The sequence below is a fragment of the Pseudophryne corroboree genome, unplaced genomic scaffold (assembly GCF_028390025.1).
Source record: "Pseudophryne corroboree isolate aPseCor3 unplaced genomic scaffold, aPseCor3.hap2 scaffold_1160, whole genome shotgun sequence".
In the NCBI taxonomy this organism is placed as follows: Eukaryota; Metazoa; Chordata; class Amphibia; order Anura; family Myobatrachidae; genus Pseudophryne; species Pseudophryne corroboree.
Window position 1 is genome coordinate 122,019 of NW_026967785.1, and position 23,534 is coordinate 145,552.

At 47.1% G+C, this 23,534-nt stretch overlaps 13 non-coding genes across 13 annotated transcripts; 5 read left to right on the forward strand and 8 right to left on the reverse strand.

Moving 5' to 3' along the window:
* The first annotated feature begins 714 nt into the window (after nucleotides 1–714).
* Nucleotides 715–878, forward strand: LOC134990305 (U1 spliceosomal RNA). Its single transcript, XR_010195152.1, has one exon. It is a non-coding gene; the product is annotated as a U1 spliceosomal RNA (small nuclear RNA).
* Nucleotides 879–1,030: 152 nt separating this feature from the next.
* LOC134990308 (U1 spliceosomal RNA) lies at nucleotides 1,031–1,192 on the forward strand. The gene has a single exon (XR_010195155.1). It is a non-coding gene; the product is annotated as a U1 spliceosomal RNA (small nuclear RNA).
* Nucleotides 1,193–1,862: 670 nt separating this feature from the next.
* On the forward strand, nucleotides 1,863–2,026 carry LOC134990314 (U1 spliceosomal RNA). Its single transcript, XR_010195161.1, has one exon. It is a non-coding gene; the product is annotated as a U1 spliceosomal RNA (small nuclear RNA).
* A 152-nt stretch (nucleotides 2,027–2,178) lies between these two features.
* LOC134990312 (U1 spliceosomal RNA) lies at nucleotides 2,179–2,341 on the forward strand. Its single transcript, XR_010195159.1, has one exon. It is a non-coding gene; the product is annotated as a U1 spliceosomal RNA (small nuclear RNA).
* Nucleotides 2,342–3,012: 671 nt separating this feature from the next.
* Nucleotides 3,013–3,176, forward strand: LOC134990304 (U1 spliceosomal RNA). Its single transcript, XR_010195151.1, has one exon. It is a non-coding gene; the product is annotated as a U1 spliceosomal RNA (small nuclear RNA).
* A 357-nt stretch (nucleotides 3,177–3,533) lies between these two features.
* Nucleotides 3,534–3,696, reverse strand: LOC134990310 (U1 spliceosomal RNA). Its single transcript, XR_010195157.1, has one exon. It is a non-coding gene; the product is annotated as a U1 spliceosomal RNA (small nuclear RNA).
* A 152-nt stretch (nucleotides 3,697–3,848) lies between these two features.
* LOC134990315 (U1 spliceosomal RNA) lies at nucleotides 3,849–4,012 on the reverse strand. The gene has a single exon (XR_010195162.1). It is a non-coding gene; the product is annotated as a U1 spliceosomal RNA (small nuclear RNA).
* A 671-nt stretch (nucleotides 4,013–4,683) lies between these two features.
* On the reverse strand, nucleotides 4,684–4,846 carry LOC134990311 (U1 spliceosomal RNA). The gene has a single exon (XR_010195158.1). It is a non-coding gene; the product is annotated as a U1 spliceosomal RNA (small nuclear RNA).
* A 152-nt stretch (nucleotides 4,847–4,998) lies between these two features.
* Nucleotides 4,999–5,162, reverse strand: LOC134990303 (U1 spliceosomal RNA). Its single transcript, XR_010195150.1, has one exon. It is a non-coding gene; the product is annotated as a U1 spliceosomal RNA (small nuclear RNA).
* A 670-nt stretch (nucleotides 5,163–5,832) lies between these two features.
* On the reverse strand, nucleotides 5,833–5,995 carry LOC134990309 (U1 spliceosomal RNA). The gene has a single exon (XR_010195156.1). It is a non-coding gene; the product is annotated as a U1 spliceosomal RNA (small nuclear RNA).
* A 152-nt stretch (nucleotides 5,996–6,147) lies between these two features.
* On the reverse strand, nucleotides 6,148–6,311 carry LOC134990306 (U1 spliceosomal RNA). The gene has a single exon (XR_010195153.1). It is a non-coding gene; the product is annotated as a U1 spliceosomal RNA (small nuclear RNA).
* Nucleotides 6,312–6,984: 673 nt separating this feature from the next.
* On the reverse strand, nucleotides 6,985–7,147 carry LOC134990307 (U1 spliceosomal RNA). Its single transcript, XR_010195154.1, has one exon. It is a non-coding gene; the product is annotated as a U1 spliceosomal RNA (small nuclear RNA).
* Nucleotides 7,148–7,299: 152 nt separating this feature from the next.
* On the reverse strand, nucleotides 7,300–7,463 carry LOC134990313 (U1 spliceosomal RNA). Its single transcript, XR_010195160.1, has one exon. It is a non-coding gene; the product is annotated as a U1 spliceosomal RNA (small nuclear RNA).
* Nucleotides 7,464–23,534: the final 16,071 nt, after the last annotated feature.

Consider the following 23,534-nt stretch of genomic DNA (forward strand, 5'->3'; position numbering starts at 1 on the left):
ACATTTTTACCCTACCTGTTTATTGTGTTATGTCCATGTTCCCCGATATGTGTCATTAAAAAACTTTATTGCACATGTGGTTCCCCTCTCCCCTCTGTTTTACATGCTACTACATTGAGAGGAGGAGGAGTGAGGAGTAAGAACCTGGACTTTCACGGTGACCTTAAGGGTTGTATGTTTTGTTTTTTTATTGCATGCAAGCACTTTATGCATTCATTTATGCACTGTTACTAGGCGCCTGTTGGTACCCGCAGCCTAATTTGTTTATTGTTCATTCATTTCTGGTGCTCTGGAGAGGCACTTATCCTGGTTGCGGGGGCTATTGTGCAGCCTTGTTTTAGACTGCGCGACACGTGGATAAAACTAGACAGATTCTTTGTTATACATTCCCTGCATACCCCTTTTCTCTTTTCATATGCAGATGAGGGTTCCAGCCAACTTTGGCCCACTGCTTGGATGACATCACTGTATGCAAATCCATCTTCTGCAGACCTTCCCCCAGGAATGCTTGTACTAGTTGTTGCATTTGGTTTGTTGTTTGGGGGTGCTTCAGTATTAGGCAGCCTTCTGCCCTCCCATGTTCATCTGAAAATATGTGTTCTCCCTGCAGTTGTTGTCCCCAGATGAGAGTTCCCTTGTGCTGCCTCAGTTGAATCTCCTTTACTTGACAGAGATGTGCCTGAGCAGCGGCCCTCCCCAGCCCTATCCCAAATCATACTTATTTTGCATAGGAGATATCATGGTAATGAAGACTGTTATCCCAGGGTGAGGTTCATTCATTGCATTCTGGGTATGCTGACCCCTGTGATTTCCCCAAATGTGGGAAACTTGACTGCATTATTTGTGGTAGTGGGGGACTGTGTTTGTGCTTTCCTCTGGTCAGCTCTGGTAAAAGTCAGATTTCTTTGTCTCAGATCTTCCTCTAGCCTTGTTCTTCTTTCGAGAGTTCCCTTGTGCTGACTCAGTTGGATCTCCTTCACTTGACAGGGAAGTGCCCGAGCAGCGACCCTACCCAGCTCTAGCCCAACTCCTACTTACCTGCCAGGTGAGATACTATGATCATGAAGGTGTTCTCCCAGGGCAAGGCTCACCCATTGCACTCTGGGTGTGCTGCTCTTGCGATTTCCCCAAATGTGGGAAACTTGACTGCATAATTTGTGTTTCCCCTGGTCGGCTCTCGTATAATTCAGATCTCTTTGTCTCAGGTCTCTCTCCAGCCTAGTTTGCTGTCTGTTTCCACTTCTCTTTTCTTGAGCCGCTCCCTTCTATGCCCTTGCGCACTATTATGACCTCTCCTGTCTGCTTACTTTGTGCCTTCCAACGTCAATGCAAACTACAGGTAGTGCTGCAGGGCCCACACCCTTTTACATGCTTTACAGAGCAGCTCTGGAGCTGTTACAGTGCCCAGCTGCTGCAAGAAATCAGCTTGAATGCTTCAGGGGCTGGGGCATAGCCAACATGAGCCCCACACCGAAGGAGGGTGGAGGTGTTTAATGTGAATTAGGGGTCATCCAAGCGCCGCAAAAGGCCGCCATGCCCTGCACATCCCTTTTTTCTTTTCATATGCAGACGAGGGTTGAAGCCAACTTTGACCCACTGCTTGGATGACATCACCATATGCAAATCCATCTGCTGCAGGCCTTCCCCCAGGAATGCTTGCACTAGTTGTTGCATTTGGTTTGTTGTTTGGGGGTGCTTCAGTATTAGGCAGCCTTCTGCCCTCCCATGTTCATCTGAAAATATGTGTTCTCCCTGCAGTTGTTGTCCCCAGATGAGAGTTCCCTTGTGCTGCCTCAGTTGAATCTCCTTTACTTGACAGAGATGTGCCTGAGCAGCGGCCCTCCCCAGCTCTATCCCAAATCATACTTATTTTGCATAGGAGATACCATGGTCATGAAGATTGTTCTCCCAGGTTGAGGTTCATTCATTGCATTCTGGGTATGCTGACCCCTGTGATTTCCCCAAATGTGGGAAACTTGACTGCATTATTTGTGGTAGTGGGGGACTGTGTTTGTGCTTTCCTCTGGTCAGCTCTGGTAAAAGTCAGATTTCTTTGTCTCAGATCTTCCTCTAGCCTTGTTCTTCTTTCGAGAGTTCCCTTGTGCTGCCTCAGTTGGATCTCCTTCACTTGACAGGGGGGTGCCCGAGCAGCGACCCTCCCCAGCTCTAGCCCAACTCCTACTTACCTGCCAGGTGAGATACTATGATCATGTAGGTGCTTCTCCCAGGGCAAGGCTCACCCATCGCACTCTGGGTGTGCTGCCCCTGTGATTTCTCCAAATGTGGGAAACTTGACTGCATAATTTGTGTTTCCCCTGGTCGGCTCTCGTATAATTCAGATGTCTTTGTCTCAGGTCTCTCTCCAGCCTAGTTTGCTGTCTGTTTCCACTTCTCTTTTCTTGAGCCGCTCCCTTCTATGCCCTTGCGCACTATCCTGACTTCTCCCGTCTGCTTACTTTGTGCCTTCCAACGCACAATGCGAACTACAGGTAGTGCTGCAGGGCCCACACCCTTTTACTTGCCTTACAGAGCAGCTCTGGAGCTGTTACAGTGCCCAGCTGCTGCAAGAAATCAGCTTGAATGCTTCAGGGGCTGGGGCATAGCCAACATGAGCCCTACACCGAAGGAGGGTGGAGGTGTTTAATGCGAACTAGGGGTCATCCAAGCGCCGCAAAAGGCCGCCATGCCCTGCACGCCCCTCTTCTCTATTCATATGCAGATGAGGGTTGAAGCCAACTTTGACCCACTGCTTGGATGACATCACCATATGCAAATCCATCTGCTGCAGGCCTTCCCCCAGGAATGCTTGCACTAGTTGTTGCATTTGGTTTGTTGTTTGGGGGTGCTTCAGTATTAGGCAGCCTTCTGCCCTCCCATGTTCAACTGAAAATATGTGTTCTCCCTGCAGTTGTTGTCCCCAGATGAGAGTTCCCTTGTGCTGCCTCAGTTGAATCTCCTTTACTTGACAGAGATGTGCCTGAGCAGCGGCCCTCCCCAGCTCTATCCCAAATCATACTTATTTTGCATAGAAGATACCATGGTCATGAAGATTGTTTTCCCAGGGTGAGGTTCATTCATTGCATTCTGGGTATGCTGACCCCTGTGATTTCCCCAAATGTGGGAAACTGGACTGCATTATTTGTGGTAGTGAGGGACTGTGTTTGTGCTTTCCTCTGGTCAGCTCTGGTAAAAGTCAGATTTCTTTGTCTCAGATCTTCCTCTAGCCTTGTTCTTCTTTCGAGTTGCTCCCTCGGTGTGGGGCTCATGATGGCTATGCCCCAGCCCCTGAAGCATTCAAGCTGATTTCTTGCAGCAGCTGGGCACTGTAACAGCTCCAAAGCTGCTCTGTAAGGCAAGTAAAAGGGTGTGGGCCCTGCAGCACTACCTGTAGTTTGCATTGTGCGTTGGAAGGCACAAAGTAAGCAGACAGGAGAAGTCAGGATAGTGCGCAAGGGCATAGAAGGGAGCAACTCAAGAAAAGAGAAGTGGAAACAGACTGCAAATTAGGCTGGAGAGAGACCTGAGACAAAGAGATCTGAATTATACGAGAGCCGACCAGGTGAAACACAAATTATGCAGTCAAGTGTCCAACATTTGGGGAAACCGCAGGAGTAGCACACCCAGAGTGCAATGGGTGAGCCTTGCCCTGGGAGAAGCACCTTCATGATCATAGTATCTCACCTGGCAGGTAAGTAGGAGTTGGGCTAGAGCTGGGGAGGGTCGCTGCTCGGGCACCCCCCTGTCAAGTGAAGGAGATCCAACTGAGGCAGCACAAGAGAACTCTCGAAAGAAGAACAAGGCTAGAGGAAGATCTGAGACAAAGAAATCTGACTTTTACCAGAGCTGACCAGAGGAAAGCACAAACACAGTCCCTCACTACCACAAATAATGCAGTCCAGTTTCCCACATTTGGGGAAATCACAGGGGTCAGCATACCCAGAATGCAATGAATGAACCTCACCCTGGGAAAACAATCTTCATGACCATGGTATCTCCTATGCAAAATAAGTATAATTTGGGATAGAGCTGGGGAGGGCCGCTGCTCAGGCACATCTCTGTCAAGTAAAGGAGATTCAACTGAGGCAGCACAAGGGAACTCTCATCTGGGGACAACAACTGCAGGGAGAACACATATTTTCAGATGAACATGGGAGGGCAGAAGGCTGCCTAATACTGAAGCACCCCCAAACAACAAACCAAATGCAACAACTAGTGCAAGCATTCCTGGGGGAAGGCCTGCAGCAGATGGATTTGCATATGGTGATGTCATCCAAGCAGTGGGTCAAAGTTGGCTTCAACCCTCATCTGCATATGAATAGAGAAGAGGGGCGTGCAGGGCATGGCGGCCTTTTGCGGCGCTTGGATGACCCCTAGTTCGCATTAAACACCTCCACCCTCCTTCGGTGTGGGGCTCATGTTGGCTATGCCCCAGCCCCTGAAGCATTCAAGCTGATTTCTTGCAGCAGCTGGGCACTGTAACAGCTCCAGAGCTGCTCTGTAAGGCAAGTAAAAGGGTGTGGGCCCTGCAGCACTACCTGTAGTTCGCATTGTGCGTTGGAAGGCACAAAGTAAGCAGACGGGAGAAGTCAGGATAGTGCGCAAGGGCATAGAAGGGAGCGGCTCAAGAAAAGAGAAGTGGAAACAGACAGCAAACTAGGCTGGAGAGAGACCTGAGACAAAGACATCTGAATTATACGAGAGCCGACCAGGGGAAACACAAATTATGCAGTCAAGTTTCCCACATTTTGGGAAATCACAGGGGCAGCACACCCAGAGTGCGATGGGTGAGCCTTGCCCTGGGAGAAGCACCTACATGATCATAGTATCTCACCTGGCAGGTAAGTAGGAGTTGGGCTAGAGCTGGGGAGGGTCGCTGCTCGGGCACCCCCCTGTCAAGTGAAGGAGATCCAACTGAGGCAGCACAAGGGAACTCTCGAAAGAAGAACAAGGCTAGAGGAAGATCTGAGACAAAGAAATCTGACTTTTACCAGAGCTGACCAGAGGAAAGCACAAACACAGTCCCCCACTACCACAAATAATGCAGTCAAGTTTCCCACATTTGGGGAAATCACAGGGGTCAGCATACCCAGAATGCAATGAATGAACCTCAATCTGGGAGAACAATCTTCATGACCATGGTATCTCCTATGCAAAATAAGTATGATTTGGGATAGAGCTGGGGAGGGCCGCTGCTCAGGCACATCTCTGTCAAGTAAAGGAGATTCAACTGAGGCAGCACAAGGGAACTCTCATCTGGGGACAACAACTGCAGGGAGAACACATATTTTCAGATGAACATGGGAGGGCAGAAGGCTGCCTAATACTGAAGCACCCCCAAACAACAAACCAAATGCAACAACTAGTGCAAGCATTCCTGGGGGAAGGCCTGCAGCAGATGGATTTGCATATGGTGATGTCATCCAAGCAGTGGGTCAAAGTTGGCTTCAACCCTCGTCTGCATATGAAAAGAAAAAAGGGATGTGCAGGGCATGGCGGCCTTTTGCGGCGCTTGGATGACCCCTAATTCACATTAAACACCTCCACCCTCCTTCGGTGTGGTGCTCATGTTGGCTATGCCCCAGCCCCTGAAGCATTCAAGCTGATTTCTTGCAGCAGCTGGGCACTGTAACAGCTCCAGAGCTGCTCTGTAAAGCATGTAAAAGGGTGTGGGCCCTGCAGCACTACCTGTAGTTTGCATTGACGTTGGAAGGCACAAAGTAAGCAGACAGGAGAGGTCATAATAGTGCGCAAGGGCATAGAAGGGAGCGGCTCAAGAAAAGAGAAGTGGAAACAGACAGCAAACTAGGCTGGAGAGAGACCTGAGACAAAGAGATCTGAATTATACGAGAGCCGACCAGGGGAAACACAAATTATGCAGTCAAGTTTCCCACATTTGGGGAAATCGCAAGAGCAGCACACCCAGAGTGCAATGGGTGAGCCTTGCCCTTGGAGAAGCACCTTCATGATCATAGTATCTCACCTGGCAGGTAAGTAGGAGTTGGGCTAGAGCTGGGTAGGGTCGCTGCTCGGGCACTTCCCTGTCAAGTGAAGGAGATCCAACTGAGTCAGCACAAGGGAACTCTCGAAAGAAGAACAAGGCTAGAGGAAGATCTGAGACAAATAAATCTGACTTTTACCAGAGCTGACCAGAGGAAAGCACAAACACAGTCCCCCACTACCACAAATAATGAAGTCGAGTTTCCCACATTTGGGGAAATCACAGGGGTCAGCATACCCAGAATGCAATGAATGAACCTCACCCTGGGATAACAGTCTTCATTACCATGATATCTCCTATGCAAAATAAGTATGATTTGGGATAGGGCTGGGGAGGGCCGCTGCTCAGGCACATCTCTGTCAAGTAAAGGAGATTCAACTGAGGCAGCACAAGGGAACTCTCATCTGGGGACAACAACTGCAGGGAGAACACATATTTTCAGATGAACATGGGAGGGCAGAAGGCTGCCTAATACTGAAGCACCCCCAAACAACAAACCAAATGCAACAACTAGTACAAGCATTCCTGGGGGAAGGTCTGAAGAAGACGGATTTGCATACAGTGATGTCATCCAAGCAGTGGGCCAAAGTTGGCTGGAACCCTCATCTGCATATGAAAAGAGAAAAGGGGTATGCAGGGAATGGCGGCCTTTTGCGGCGCTTAGATGACCCTTAGTTCGCATTAAACACCCCCACCCTCCTTCGGTGTGGGGCTCATGTTGGCAATGCCCCAGCCCCTGAAGCATTCAAGCTGATTTCTTGCAGCAGCTTGGCACTGTAACAGCTCCAGAGCTGCTCTGTAATGCAAGTAAAAGTTGTGGGCCCTGCAGCACTACCTGTAGTTTGCATTGTGCATTGGAAGGCACAAAGTAAGCAGACAGGAGGAGAAGTCAGGATAGTGCACAAGGGTATAGAAGGGAGGGGCTCAAAAAAAAAGAAGTGGAAACAGACTGCAAACTAGGCTGGAGAGAGACCTGAGACAAAGAGATCTGAATTATATGAAAGCCAACCAGTGGAAACACAAATTATGCAGTCAAGTTTCCCACATTTGGGGAAATCACAGGGGCAGCACACCCAGAGTGCAATGGGTGAGCCTTGCCCTGGGAGAAGCACCTTCATGATCATAGTATCTCACCTGGCAGGTAAGTAGGAGTTGGGCTAGAGCTGGGGAGGGTCGCTGCTTGGGCACCCCCCTGTCAAGTAAAGGAGATCCAACTGAGGCAGCACAAGGGAACTCTCGAAAGAAGAACAAGGCTAGAGGAAGATCTGAGACAAAGAAATCTGACTTTTACCAGAGCTGACCAGAGGAAAGCACAAACACAGTCCCCCACTACCACAAATAATGCAGTCAAGTTTCCCACATTTGGGGAAATCACAGGGGTCAGCATACCCAGAATGCAATGAATGAACCTCACCCTGGGAGAACAATCTTCATGACCATGGTATCTCCTATGCAAAATAAGTATGATTTGGGATAGGGCTGGGGAGGGCCGATGCTCAGGCACATCTCTGTCAAGTAAAGAAGATTCAACTGAGGCAGCACAAGGGAACTCTCATCTGGGGACAACAACTGCAGGGAGAACACATATTTTCAGATGAACATGGGAGGGCAGAAGGCTGCCTAATACTGAAGCACCCCCAAACAACAAACCAAATGCAACAACTAGTGCAAGCATTCCTGGGGGAAGGCCTGCAGCAGATGGATTTGCATATGGTGATGTCATCCAAGCAGTGGGTCAAAGTTGGCTTCAACCCTCGTCTGCATATTAAAAGAGAAAAGGGGTATGCAGGGCATGGCGGCCTTTTGCGGCGCTTGGATGACCTATAGTTCGCATTAAACACCTCCACCCTCCTTCGGTGCGGGGCTCATGTTGGCTATGCCCCAGCCCCTGAAGCATTCAAGCTGATTTCTTGCAGAAGCTGGGCACTGTAACAGCTCCAGAGCTGCTCTGTATGGCAAGTAAAAGGGTGTGGGCCCTGCAGCACTACCTGTAGTTCGCATTGTGCGTTGGAAGGCACAAAGTAAGCAGATGGGAGAAGTCAGGATAGTGCGCAAGGGCATAGAAGGGAGCGGCTCAAGAAAAAAGAAGTGGAAACAGACATCAAACTAGGCTGGAGAGCTCTTCTGTCTATATTTTGCAAACCTGCTCTTGTCCTCTCCAGCTGCTCCATGTAGATTTGACGTCTGGAAAGGTGCATAACCCACTGACAAGCAGGCACACTCCTGCATGAGTTTTCTCTCTCACTAGCTGGATGATACACAATCATTTGCATGTGCTCCACCTCCGACACACCACCCACCCAACCACCCAGTGACCAGAGCCACCCACAAGCCAACTGGCTCCGTGATTTAATTTGCACAGTGTAGTCATCCAGGCAGCATGTCCTTCTCAATGGAAGTATCTCTGGTTCCATGGAATCTTCCACATTGGAATACTGCGGAATAAAAGGATTTAAATATTCAGCTTGCTAGCATTCAATGTACCTGCGGCTTGGCTTTAGCACATGGGTCTTCATCCTGTGGCCCTCCAGCTGCTGTGAAACTACACATCCCAGCATGCCCTGCCACAGTTTTGCTATTAAGGTATGCTAAAACTGAGGCAGGGCATGCTGGGATGTGTAGTTCCACAGCAGCTGGAGGGTCGCAGGTTGAAGACCCATGTTCTAGCATGCCTGTTCTATGATGCATGTACCGTGATGTCACAATCAGCTTGGAATGGGGTGTCTAGCAGGCATTTGCTGACAGACACTTGAGGGAGACACACATCAGGAGATGCAGCATATCGGAGGTCTTCGATGCCTTTCCAGCAAATGCACACCACCTGCTGCTGGTCTGGACACAAAACAATGCCCACAATCGAAGTCCCAAAATGCCCAACTACAGGATTCATGTAAGTAGTGAATTTAGGAATTAATTTAGAAGTAGGAAATTAAGTTAGTTCACAAGTACATTCAAATTCAGATCTAAAGTCCAGGTAGGCCTCACGTCCTGGCAGCCCCCAGCACTTAAAAATGCCTTGATTAGAGGTAGAGAATTAAATGTAGATAAAAAGTAGACACAAAATAAGACTCCACAGAGCAGTTATCAGGTGTCTTTATCAATTGTTGCATTTAAAAAATCAAGCAATTAGGGAACACAATGTTGCAACAATGTAACCCTATTTGCAAAATAGTACTGAATAAGTTTGTCGATGTAAGACATTTGCAAAGGCGCATCCAAAACACGCTGGAAAATGCAACTGAATCTGTTTTTGGAGGCTAGAATAGGAAATGTGCATCGGTCCTACAAGTACTGAAAGCTCTTCTACCATCTCCCTTTTCTGAAAAGCCATTTAATATATGGTTCCCAGATAGGGGACATATCAGATATTGCCTTTCAAAAGCAGCAAATATCATACCACTTCTATTGCCATCAAAGATAAACATTGATTGTTTTCAGATATTGGATTGAAAAAGCAGTCTTTATTGACATAAAGAAGCAAAAAAAACATACATAAACATTACACACATAAGTACTGTGTTGCAGCACAGATAAAACACAATACAAATGCTGTCGGTATAGTACAGTTCAAGAACTACAGCACAGGCCAGCCTACACTATAAATCATGAACTGCACTATACATTTAAACAATACAATAATACAACAGTTAATAAGGCTATGTGTGTGGAGTGTAAGAGGGTGAGGGAATCACAAGACCGAAGCTTTATTGTAACACAGACACATATAAGGGGAGGGGCAATAAATAGAAAGGTATCCTTTACTATAGAATGTAGTCCAATCCGACCTCTGTGCTCTTCCACAACTGAAAAACGGATAGTGTTCCCAAGCCTTCCATCCTGGAATATCTTTGGTCTTTCGCCAATGAAGAAAACAATCCCTCCCTCCAGCAGACCCTTCAACCACGATACAAGATCACAGCCAAAAAGCCGAGAAGCAACTACACTTGAGCTTAACAAAAATGGCTAAAACTTAGTGGAGGAAAGTGCAGTGCACCAAAACATAAGCTGACACAATCATGGAGAATGCGCCAGCATATATGCTCTTCTATCTATATTTTGCAAACCTGCTCTTGTCCCCTCCAGCTGCTCCATGTAGATTTGACGCCTGGCAAGGTGCATAACCCACTGACAAGCAGGCACACTCCTGCATGAGTTTTCACTCTCACTAGCTGGATGATACACATTCATTTGCATGTGCTCCACCTCCGACACACCGCCCACCCAACCACCCAGTCACCAGAGCCACCCACAAGCCAACTGGCTCCGTGATTTAATTTGCACAGTGCAGTCATCAAGGCAGCATGTCCTTCTCAATGGAATAATCTCTGGTTCCATGGAATCTTCCGCATTGGAATGCTGCGGAACAAAAATGATTTAAACATTCAGCTTGCTAGCATTCAATGTACCTGCGGCTTGGCTCTAGCACATGGGTCTTCATCCTGTGGCTCTCCAGCTGCTGTGAAACTACACATCCCAGCATGCCCTGCCACAGTTTTGCTATTAAGGTATGCTAAAACTGAGGCAGGGCATGCTGGTATATGTAGTTCCACAGCAGCTGGAGGGTCGCAGGTTGAAGACCCATATTCTAGCATGCCTGTTCTATGATGCATGTTCCGTGATGTCACAATCAGCTTGGAATGGGGTGTCTTGCATGCATTTGCTGACAGCCACTTGAGGGAGACACACATCAGGAGATGCAGCATATCGGAGGTCTTCGATGCCTTTCCAGCAAATGCACACCACCAGCTGCTGGTCTGGACACAAAACAATGCCCACAATTGAAGGCTCAAAATGCCCAACTACAGGATTAATGTAAGTAGTGAATTTAGGAATGAATTTAGAAGTAGGAAATTAAGTTAGTTCACAAGTACATTCAAATTCAGATCTAAAGTCTAGGTAGGCCTCACGTCCTGGCAGCCCCCAGCATTTAAAAATGCCTTGATTAGAGGTAGGGAATTAAATGTAGATAAGAAGTAGACACAAAATAAGACTCCAAAGAGCAATTATCAGGTGTCTTTATCAATTGTTGCATTTAAAAAAATCAAGCAATTAGGGAACACAATGTTGCGACAATGTAACCCTATTTGCAAAATAGTACTAAATAAGTTTGTCGATGTAAGATATTTGCAAAGGCGCAAACAAAACACGCTGGAAAATGCAACTGAATCTATTTTTGGAGGTTAGAATAGATGCAGGATCAAGTAGCTCAATGGGTAGGGTATTTGATTAGAATTCAACAGGTTATAGGTTTGAATCCAGGGTATGATAGTTTGAGGTGTTATTTAATAAAGTATGTTTATATATTAGTCACACATGGCTTACTTCAGTGGTTTCCAAACTTTTTTGAATCACGGCGCCCTAGAATATCAGAATTTTTTTCACGGCACCACTAGGCCAAAAATTTCTTATTGAGAAATTTAGAAAGAAATATTACATTAAGTTGATCACGTTTATATGTCATCCTAAAGGTCAGTTGTGTGGTGAGGGACAAGATTTGATTCTGTTTGGCCACATATTTTATGACTGGCAGCCACCAGCACTGGTTTTGCCTATTATATTGACCATGAATAATTTGAATTGGTCCTGGACCACCAACCCAGGGCACCCCTGCAAGTGTCCCGAGGCACCCCAGGGAGCCACGGCACACAGTTTGGGAACCTCTGGCTTACTTGTACAAATGGCATGTCACCAGTTAGTGCTGACTGCTGATATGCCATTTGCACAAACACGCCATGTGTGACTGTATATGCATTTAAGGAGGGCACCCCGGCAATACCACAAACCATTGAGTGTCAAGTATACTAGATATATCTTCATATCTCATGTGCTTTCTCTGAGACCAATCTTGTTATGCCCCTTCCCCACAAGGCATGCGCCTTTTGTCCATATTGCAAAAATGGGGAGGGGGGGGGGCATATAATTATCTGTCACAGGGCACCAAAAAGTCTAGTTATGGCTCTGGTATGCATTATGTAATCTGGCAGACCATATCTCCAACACTGGCTGGTTGGAATAGAGATCCGGTTATCTATGTGAGCACATGACCATCAACGATTTACTCTCAAACACTAGAAAATGGACAAAAATGGTCCCCTAAACAAATTGGTTAAATTTTGGGTTTAACCAATTTGTGTAATGACCATTTTTGACCACTTTTCTAGTGTTTGGGAGCAAATGGTTAATTGACATTTGCTCCTATACATTACCAGATTTTCATTCCATCCATCCAGACTGGATAGATAGCCTGACAGATAATTGTGTAGTGTACGCCCAGGATAACTGTCAGTTGTGCTTTCTTTTATGACGGCACATAAATGGGTGGGCAGATCCAGAGCAAGCACTGCCCACTCATGCATAGTTGTCAACTGATGTGAAGTTCCAGGGGGCAATCTCAGTTATAAAGAAAAGTATCTGGAAATTGTCCCTAGTTTAAAAAAAAAATAAAAAAAAATTGATCAACTCCATTTATTTAGTATGATATCCCAGGTGATAGGATGCCGGCAGTCAGAACAACATACTTTATTAAATAACACATCTCAAACTACCATACCCAGGATTCAAACCTATAACCTGTTGAATTCTAATCAAACACCCTACCTATTGAGCTATTTGATCCTGCATAAAAATTGTGAACATTATATGAAGCTATTGGTACTTTGAAAAAAAAAGTATCAGCATTACAGCGCAGCAGATCCATGCAGTTTGCAGCCACACACTACATGTATCTGCTCAGCCACAATGCTGATTATTTCTTCACAAAGTACAAGGTAAGCTCCAAACAGAATTCTCTAGCTTAGAATTATGCCAAACCTAGAAGTCGGGCCCCCCACCCTGGGATCCCCCAGAGGGAGGCCTGCACCGTCATGCGGCAGGCTTGTCCGTTTTGGAAGCAGGCTGATGGGCAGCCCAGGCTTGCTTCAGTCTGGGCTTGGCAGGTCTGGAAGCATGAGCTTGCTTTGGGTATGCCTGACCTTGGGTACGCTTTACCTTGAGGATGAAAGGGCCAAGGGAAAGTACTTTTAGCCTTCTGCGTGGTAGGAGTCATACTAGGTAGGCAAGCTGTTTTAGCAGTAGCCAGATCAGCTACAATCTTATTGAGGTCTTCTCCAAAGAGAGTGTCTCCCTTGAAAGGAAGCACCTCCAGGGTTTTCTTGGAATCCATATCCACCGACCAGGATCTCAACCAGCTGTATAAAGTATTACCTTGGAACTGGCTCTCCACTCCCCATTATCTGGTTATCATGGCTTCCTCCGCCAGTGTCCAGACTCGCTTGCTGAAGCTCGGCCACTTCTTCCTAGCAGCAGGCTCCTGGATCACTGGGCAGCAGAGGTGCTTGGGAGCCGGAAGGGGGCGGAGCAATCAGGCAGGCAGTTGCAGTGCTGCCCAGCTATCTGTGGTGTGAGAAGAAGCAGGGGCACCCCACCGCTGGCAGTGCTGCAGCTAGCGGTGGTGGCAGCGGCGAGGCTGCTGGGCTGGGTCTTGAAAAAGGTGGAAAGAAGGGTGTTACGGCATGGAATGTACAAACTGCGAGACCCTGCTGGTAGCGCCTTTGTCTATTTAGTAGGAAGGGCACGTAACAGCCGGAGGGCAATGGAGGAAGCCCCTTTAGGGCTGGAGCCCGGCGGCAACTGACTCCGTTGTCTCTGGCAGTTCCGCCCCTGGACTAGAGGAATGGTCAAGAACATGGCAACATTTAATGCCAAAAAATGCAAAATCATACACGTCTCAAAAATACAAAGGCTAACTATAATATTAAGGGCATTATAATGGCAAGAGGAAAGCTATCTAAGTATTACTATTTCAGGTGAGCAATGTAACAAAGCAATAGGAAAGGCAAGTCAGATGCTTGTTTGCATAGGTAAAGAACCAGTAGCAGAAAAAAGTAATACAGGTTGAGTATCCCATATCCAAATATTCCGAAATACGGAATATTCCGAAATACGGACTTTTTTGAGTGAGACTGAGATAGTGAAACCTTTGTTTTTTGATGGCTCAGTGTACACAAACTTTGTTTAATACTCAAAGTTATTAAAAATATTGTATTAAATGAACTTCAGACTGTGTGTATAAGGTGTATATGACACATAAATGAATTCTGTGAATGTACACACACTTTGTTTAATGCACAAAGTTATAAAAAATATTGGCTAAAATGACCTTCAGGCTGTGTGTATATGGTATATATGAAACATAAATGCATTCTGTGCTTAGATTTAGGTCCCATCACCATAATATCTCGTTATGGTATGCAATTATTCCAAAATACAGAAAAATCCGATATCCAAAATTCCTCTGGTCCCAAGCATTTTGGATAAGGGATACTCAACCTGTAATGCCACTGTATAGGTCCTTGGTACAGCCACATTTAGAATCCTGTGTTCAGTTCCAGAAGCCATATCTCAAGTCCTGTTGGAGAAAGAGCACTATATAAATAAATAGTATCAAAATTTGTTTCACGGCACCCCTAGGCCAAAGTTTTTTTTATTGAGAAATTCAGAAAAAAATATAAAATTAAGTAAATTGTGTCTATAGCATGTCATCCTCAGGTTCAGTTATGTTGTGAGGGAATGGTTTTGCCAATTTAATAAAGTATAAATAATTTTAATTGGTCCTGGACCACCAAACTATGCTACCAGTGCAAGAACCCCAGTTTGGAAACTACTGCCATAAAATAAACCTTTTTTGTTTTTTTTAAACTACATGTAATACACCTTAGATCTCAGTTCCTAAAAGGTTTTAAACCCTTGCATACAGTAAACTACACATATTTAAAAATCCTACACCGGGCACAAGTGCTCACGGGCCAATTTCATGGCAGTCTCGGATAGTAGGGCATTGTGGATTCACCAAGGGAATGCTGATGCTGACTCCAAGAAGCCTCTTCAAGATCGCAGGAGCAGAGTCCTCTGCTTCTGCCAAATCCACTGCATGACGCTGGGGCTCTCTTGCAGGAGCCCACACCAGTGGGGGGCACCAGGGGCGGAACTACTGGCAGGGCAGGCAGTGCATTGCACTGGGGCCCCGCCGCACTCAAGGGCCCACAGCCGCCGGCATTACAATGAGTCACAATGACTCATTGTATCATGCCGCAGCCGCACACCAGCGCTCCCGTCAGGTCTGCGTCCTGCGACTCCCGCCGCCCGCCCGTCGTAACGAACAGATCAGGCCAGGGCACTACGGGCAGCAGCCGCAGCACCAGACACGCTGCCGCCTCTGTAACACACGAAGAGGGAGGAGGGTCGCTTGGAGATGAGAGGAGCAGCGGCACGGGCGGGAGGAGGAGGAGGAGGGAGGTGAAGGAAGGAGCCGCAGCAGCGCTTTGTTACTGGTGGAGGCGCTGCTGCTGCTGCCCCTCTGCTTCACTATAGGCTGTCTTCCGAGAACAGCCTATAGTGAAGCAGAGGGGCAGCAGCAGCAGCGCCTCCACCAATAAGACAGCGCTGCTGCGGCTCCCTCCTCCACCTCCCTCCTCCTCCTTCTCTACTGCCCGGGAATCGTCAAGCTGCACGAGGAGCCTGAGCCAGCGGAGAGGGTAAGTATAATTCTTCTTTCTTTCTTTCTTTCTTTCTTTCTTTCTTTCTTTCTTTCTTTCTTTCTTTCTTTCTTTCTTTCTTTCTTTCTTTCTTTCTTTCTTCTCTTTCTTTCTTTGTTGGGACTGCCTGCCGCTATGTGTAAAAAGGGGGAATCTGCCTGCCGCTATGTGTAAAAGGGGGGAATCTGCCTGCCGCTATGTGTAAAAAGGGGGAATCTGCCTGCCGCTATGTGTAAAAAGGGGGAATCTGCCTGCAGCTATGTGTAAAAGGGGGGAATCTGCCTGCAGCTATGTGTTAAAAGGGGGAATCTGCCTGCAGCTATGTGTAAAAAGGGGGACTGCCTGCCGCAATGTGTAAAAAGGGGGAATCTGCCTGCCGCTATGTGTAAAAAGGGGGAATCTGCCTGCAGCTATGTGTAAAAAGGGGGACTGCCTGCCGCAATGTGTAAAAAGGGGGAATCTGCCTGCCGCAATGTGTAAAAAGGGGGAAGCTGCTTGCCGCAATGTGTAAAAAGGGGGAATCTGCTTGCCGCAATGTGTAACAAGGGGGAATCTGCCTGCCGTAATGTGTAACAAGGGGGATGCTGTCTGCCGTAATGTGTGACAAGGGCACGCTGTCTGCCATAATGTGTAACAAGGGCAAGCTGTCTGCTGTAATGTGTAACAAGGGCAAGCTGTCTGCTGTAATGTGTAAAAAGTGTACGATGTCTGCCATTATGTGTAACAAGGGCAGGCTGACTGCTGTTATGTGAAAAAAGTGTACGCTGTCTGCCGCTATGTTTAACAAGGGCAGGCTGTCTGCCGTTATGTGTAAAAAGTGTACGCTGTCTGCCGCTATGTTTAACAAGGGCAGGCTGTCTGCCGTTATGTGAAAAAAATGTACGCTGTCTGCCGCTATGTGTAACAAGGGCACGCTGTCTGCCGTTGTGTAAAAAAGGGGGATGCTGTCTGCCGTAATGTGTAAAAAGGGGACGCTGTCTGCTGTAATGTGTAAAAAGAGGACGCTGTCTGCTGTAATGTGTAAAAAGAGGAATCTGTCCGCCGTAAGGTGTAAAAGGGTCTCTACCTGGTGTAGTGGTGCTACTGTGCGGCGTAATTTGAATAATGGAGACTACTGTGCACCGTTTTATGAATTGGTATTATTTTGTGGCCACACCCCTTAACCACGAAGCCACGCCACTATGTTTTTTTGCGCGCGCCTACGGCGCGCACTGCCCCTGTTTTGCATGCAGGGGTGGGGCTCCAATGCCGTTTCTTGCACACACTGCTAAAATGTCTAGTTACGGCACTGTTGCTAGGTATCCACTTCCCTGAGCAGGCCCCCCTAACCAGATCCTCTCCAGGGGTGAGGGGGTGGACTTGGATGGGAAGGGAAGGGGGGGGGGCCCAAGCCATTTTGTCGCACATGGGCCCACTGCTCGCTAGTTCCACCACTGGGGGGCACGTCTAAAACTCTTCAGTCAGTTCTGGATTCATTCGGACCTGGACTCGTGGGTTTTACAAATAGTGTCCCAAGGGTACAAACTGGGGTTTCAAGAAGTTCCCCCTCACCGATTGTTCAAATCAGCCTTAGTCAGCAGGGAGAAGGTTTTTATTCAAGCCTCTTCGTGGTCCCGAAGCCGGACGGCTCAGTCAGACCAATCTTAAATCTGAAATCCCTTAATTTCTACCTAAAGAAATTCAATTTCAAGATGGAATCTCTCAGGGTAGTGATCTCCAGTCCGGGGGATAAAGGAGATTTCCTGGTTTTGGTAGACATAAAGGATGCCTACTTACATGTTCCTGACACAGAAGAGGTTTTCTTCTAGTGGAATGGCTCTGGAGATCCAGAGTCTGGTCAAACAAATTCTGAAACCAGCAAGAGTGTTAATCCATCAATGCATTCGGTTGCTGGGGAAGATGGTTGCGGCCTACGAGGCCATTCAGTTTGGCAGGCTCCATGCCAGAGTGTTCCAGTGGGACCTGTTGGACAAGTGGTCCGGATCCCACCTACACATGCACCGGAGGATAATACTGTCTTCCAAGACCAGAATCTCACTCCATTGGTGGCTGCACAGTTCTCACCACCTAGAGGGGCGATGGTTTGGGATCCAGGACGGGATCCTAGGGACCACGGATGCAACCCTCCGAGGCTGGGGAGCGGTCACACAGGGGGAAAACATCCAAGGAAGATGGTCAAGTCAGGAAAGTTGTCTCCACATAAATGTTCTGGAGTTAAGGGCCATTTAATAACTGCAGACACAGTACGCACTGGGACGGGTGCCCAGCATCCTCTACGGACTAAGAGAAAAGGATTTACCAGTAGGTATTAAAATCCTATTTTCTCTAAAGTCCTAGAGGATGCTGGGGACTCCGTAAGGACCATGGGGATAGACGGGCTCCGCAGGAGACATGGGCACTTTAAGAAAGACTTTAGTTCTGGGTGTGCACTGGCTCCTCCCTCTATGCCCCTCCTCCAGACCTCAGTTTGATACTGTGCCCAGTGGAGACTGGGTGCTTTTCAGGAGCTCTCCTGAGCTTTCTGACAGAAAGTATTTTGTTAGGTTTTTAATTTTCAGGGAGCACTGCTGGCAACAGACTCCCTCATCGAGGGACTGAGGGGAGAGAAGCAGCCCTACTCTCTGAGTTGCAAGGTCCTGCTTCTTAGGCTACTGGACACCATTAGCTCCAGAGGGATTGGTACGCAGGATCTCACCCTCGCCGTCCGTCCCAGAGCCGCGCCTCCGTCCCCCTCGCAGAGCCGGAAGATAGAAGCCGGGTGAGTATGAGAAGAAAAGAAGACTTCAGAGGCGGCAGAAGACTTCATGATCTTCACTGAGGTAACGCACAGCACTGCAGCTGTGTGCCTTTGCTCCCATACACCTCACATACTCCGGTCACTGTAAGGGTGCAGGGCGCAGGGGGGGCGCCCTGGGCAGCAATATAAACCTCTTTCGCAAAAATATAACATATATACAGCTGGGCACTGTATATATGTATGAGCCCCCACCAATTTTACAGTTTAAGCGGGACAGAAGCCCGCCTCCGAGGGGGCGGGGCTTCTCCCTCAGCACTCACCAGCGCCATTTTTTCTCCACAGCACCGCTGAGAGGAAGCTCCCCGGACTCTACCCTGCTTATACCACGTTAGACAAGAGGGTTGAAAAGAGGGGGGGGGCACATAATTCGCAAATTACATACAGCAGCACTACTGGGCAAACATTAAGTTACTGTTTTATTCCTGGGTTATATAGCGCTGGGGTGTGTGCTGGCATACTCCCTCTCTGTCTCTCCAAGGGGCCTTGTGGGGAAACTGTCTTCAGAAAAAGCATTCCCTGTGTGTGTGGTGTGTCGGTACACGTGTGTCGACATGTCTGAGGAAGAAGGCTATATTAGAGAGGAGCGGGAGCAAATGAATGTGGTGTCTCCGCCGACAGCTGATTGGATGGATATGTGGAATGTTTTAAATGCTAGTGTAAACTCATTGCACAAAAGATTAGACAAGGCAGAAGCTTTGGGACAGTCAGGGTCTCAACCCATGCCTGATCCTATGTTGCAGGGACTGTCAGGGTCTCATAAGCGCCCACTATCCCAGTTTGTTGACACAGATACCGACACGGATTCTGACTCCAGTGTCGATTACGATGATGCAAAGTTACAGCCAAAATTGGCAAAATCCATTCGATTTATGATTATGGCAATAAAAAATGTTTTGCACATCACAGAGTAACCCCCTGTCGCTGACAAGAGGGTACATATGTACAAGGGAAAGAAGCCTGAGGTAACCTTTCCCCCCTCACACGAGCTGAACGAGTTATGTGAAAAAGCTTGGAAATCTCCAGATAAAAGACTGCAGATTTCCAAAAGGATTCTTATGGCGTATCCTTTCCCATCAACGGATAGGTTACGATGGGAATCCTCCCCTAGGGTGGACAAAGCATTAACACGCTTATCCAAGAAGGTAGCCCTCCCGTCCCAGGATACGGCTACCCTCAAAGAGTGTGCTGACCGCAAACAGGAGATTACCCTGAAGTCCATTTATACACATTCAGGTACCTTACTCAGACCGGCAATTGCGTCGACCTGGGTGTGTAGTGCTGTAGCGGCATGGACAAATGCCTTATCTGAGGGGATGGATAGCCTAGACAAGGATACTATTTTATTGACCCTGGGGCATATAAGAGATGCTGTCCTATATATGTGTGTATGCAAACTACCGGTGGTACTGCAGGGCCCACACCCTTTTACTTGTCTTGTAGATCAGCTCTGAAGCTGTTACAGTGCCCAGCTGCTGCAAGAAATCAGCTAGAATGCTTCAGGGGCTTGGGCATGGCCAACATGAGCCCCACACCGAAGGAGGGTGGGGGTGTTTAATGCAAACTTGGGGTTATCCAAGCGCCGCAAAAGACCACCATGCCCCACATGCCCCTTTTCTCTTTTCATATACAGATGAGGGTTCCAGCCAACTTTGGCCCACTGCTTGGATGACATCACTGAATGCAAATCCGTCTGCTGCAGACCTTCCCCCAGGAATGCTTGCAATAGTTGTTGCATATGGTTTAATGTCTGAGGGTGCTTCAGTATTAGGCAGCCTTCCGCCCTCCCATGTTCATCTGAAAAGATGTGGTCTCCCTGCAGTTGTTGTCCCCAGACGAGAGTTCCCTTGTGTTCCTCAGTTAAATCTCCTTAACTTGACGAGGGTGTGCCCGAGCAGCCGCCCTCCCCAGCCCTTTCCCAACACATACTTATCTTGCATATGAGATCTCTTGATCATGAAGATAGTTCTCACAGGTTGAGGTTCATCCTGGCCCCGCTCCCCGCTGGAGAGCGCTGATGGGGACAGCAGCGGGGCTTCAGCAGCAGGGTGAGTATGTGTGGCCAGAGACCTCCCTTCCCATGTGCAGGCCTGCAGAGTGTGCCGCGCAGGATGGGGCATGTGACACTCTCCCTCCCTGGGGCTCTTCCAGATGTAGCTCCTCAGCAGTATTTTTCCCGGGCTGCGCGGCGCTCTCCCCGACTGGCATCCGCCCTGGAACACTGCCTTCCTCAACGCAACATCAGCAGGGGGCCCGGGCCTCATCACCATCCCAGGTCTTTCTCATGTATGTATCATGTATGTGTGTGTGATATATGTATGAATCATATATGTTTGTGATATATATATATATATATATATATATATATATATGTATGTATCTATCTATCTATCTATCTATCTATCTATCTATCGTATGTGTGTGTATATATGTATCTATCATGTATGTATGTATGTATGTATGTATCTATCTTGTATGTATGTGTTCTATCTATCTATCTATCTATCTATCTATCGTGTGTGTGATATATGTATGTATCTATCATGTATGTGTTATATGTATGTATCACACCTTCCTCTATACATATACATACATACATACATACATACATACATACATACATACATACACACACCTATATCTGTACGTACACTGATATACACACACCAACATCTATACATAAACACGCTGACCCCTAAACGTACACCAACGTACCCACATGTGAATCTATACATACATGTGCTGACACCTGGACATACACTGATGTACCCACACCTAACATCTATACATACACATGCTAACAACTGGACGTATACAGACGTACCCACATTTGCATCCATGCATATATAGATGTAGGTGTGTGTACGTCAGTGTACGTCCAGGTGTCAACGCGTGTATGTATAGATGCAGGTGTGGGTACGTCTGTGTATGTCCAGGTGTCAGAATGTGTATGTATAGATGCAGGTGTGGGAACGTCAGTGTAGGTTCAGGTGTCAGCGCGTGTATGTATAGATGCAGGTGCTTGTATGTCCAGATGTCAGTGCATGTATGTATAGATGCAAGTGTGGGTACGTCGGTGTATGTCCATTTGTCAGCGCGTGTATATATAGATGCAGGTGCTTGTATGTTGGTGTATGTCCAGGTGTCAGCATGTGTATGTATAGATGCAGGTGTGGGAATGTTGGTGTATGTCCAGGTGTCAGGGCGTGTATGTATGGATATTAGGTGTGGGTACATCAGTGTATGTCCAGGTGTTAGCGCATGTATGTATAGATGCAAAACAATAATCGCACAGCGTGCCCCCCGCCAACCACAAACCTCCCCCACCCCCCTGTATGACATAAACACCGCTAATTCCACTTACACACAATAATTTCAGTTTGCGACCAGGAGCCGGCAATGTATGTGCACCCAAATGAAGCCACTGTACATGCCCTGCAGGCTGCTATGTACTGCACAGGTGCAACAAATTTAAATGCCCTATCTTTAAAATGGGGCATATTTTACTAAATTAAAAAAACCTGTAACTTTCTGTAAAACCTTAACCCCAAAAGGCACTACACTAACATCGGGGTGTAGAGTTGGATGTTGATCCAAGGCACCAACAGGCTAAAGCTTTGACTGTTCCCAGGATGCCTTGCACCGCCTCCTCTATAACCCTGCCCAGTGGCGTAACTAGACCTTTGTGGGCCCCATAGCAAAATTCTGAATGGGCCCACCAGCACTCAACAAGAATGAGTGGCGTTTGGGGTCAGAAAAGTAGAGGGGAAGGGGTCTGACAGAGTAGGGGGCAGGACATGAATGAATAGAAACTGAGGTGTCCATTATATAAAGAAATACAGTATGTGTGTCTGTGTGTATATCACACACACACATATAAGGGAAATTCAAATGCATTCAATTATTGCGCCCATTACACTCTGGTTTAGGTGCACAAAGCACCTAAACCTGAATAAAGTAATGGGCGCGATCGTGAAAAGACACCGTTTGGTTGCCCAAATGGGTCTCTTTGCACACATTTCAGCTTGTTTCCCCTGGGGGTAGCGAGCTGAAATAAACATGTCGCACCCGTTGGCAGCAACATTAGAATAGCTGCTGACGGGCACGATTGAGGGAGGAAAGGGACATTTGAATCCAGCCCATAGATGCAATGTGAATATGTAATTTGTACCTTCCTATCTTAAAATGTATATAGTAGTGTATACACTAGAGGTCTTTCCGAACCCCCTAATCCTAACATTGTAATTTGCTTTAGGGCGCACCTCCAATTAGTCTAGTGTTTCGTATTTTCACATTAAATACTTTCTTGCATTGGTTGGTTAAAGATTAGATCGTATATTTTTCTAGATATAGCTGTGCATAGTCTACAAGGCTACATGCTTCTCCCCTAACTAGAGATGTGCAGCGGGCATTTTTCGTGTTTCATGTTTTGGTTTTGGTTTCGGATCCGCAGTTGTGTTTTGGATACGGACGCGTTTTGGCAAAACCACACTTTCGGGTTTTGGATTCGGGTGATTTTTTTTTAAAACCTCAAACAGCTAAAATCATAGAATTTGGGGGTAATTTTGATCCTATAGTATTAAGCTCAATAACCAATTTCTACTCCTTTCCAGTCTATTCTGAACACCTCACACCTCCCAATATTATTTTTAGTCCTAAAATTTGCACCAAGGTCCCTGGATGACTAAGCTAAGCGACCCAAGTGGGCAGCACAAACACCTGGCCCATCTAGGAGTGGCACTGCAGTGTCAGACAGGATGGCACTTAAAAAAATAGCCCCAAACAGCACATGATGCAAAGATAAATAAAAAAAGAGGCGCAAGATGAAATTGTAGTGTGTCTCTCCTGCTCAGTGTCAGTTCTCAGTAGTATCCTCATCAGTGCTCAGTATCACTGCTCATTGTCTTGTGCTGCATTGTGGTGCTCAGTATACTAGAGTACATTACTAATAGTCCAGTACTGCATCTTGCTGCTCAGTGTCAGTTCTAGTATCCTCATCAGTGCTCAGTATCACTGCTCATTGTTTTGTGCTGCATTGTGGTGCTCAGTATACTACAGAACATTACTAATAGTCCAGTGCTGCATCTGGCTGCTCTGTGTCAGTTCTAGTAATCTCATCAGTGCTCCGTATCACTGCTCATTGTCTTGTGGTGCTCAGTATACTACAGTACATTACTAATACTCCAGTGTCTTGTGCCGCATATGGCTG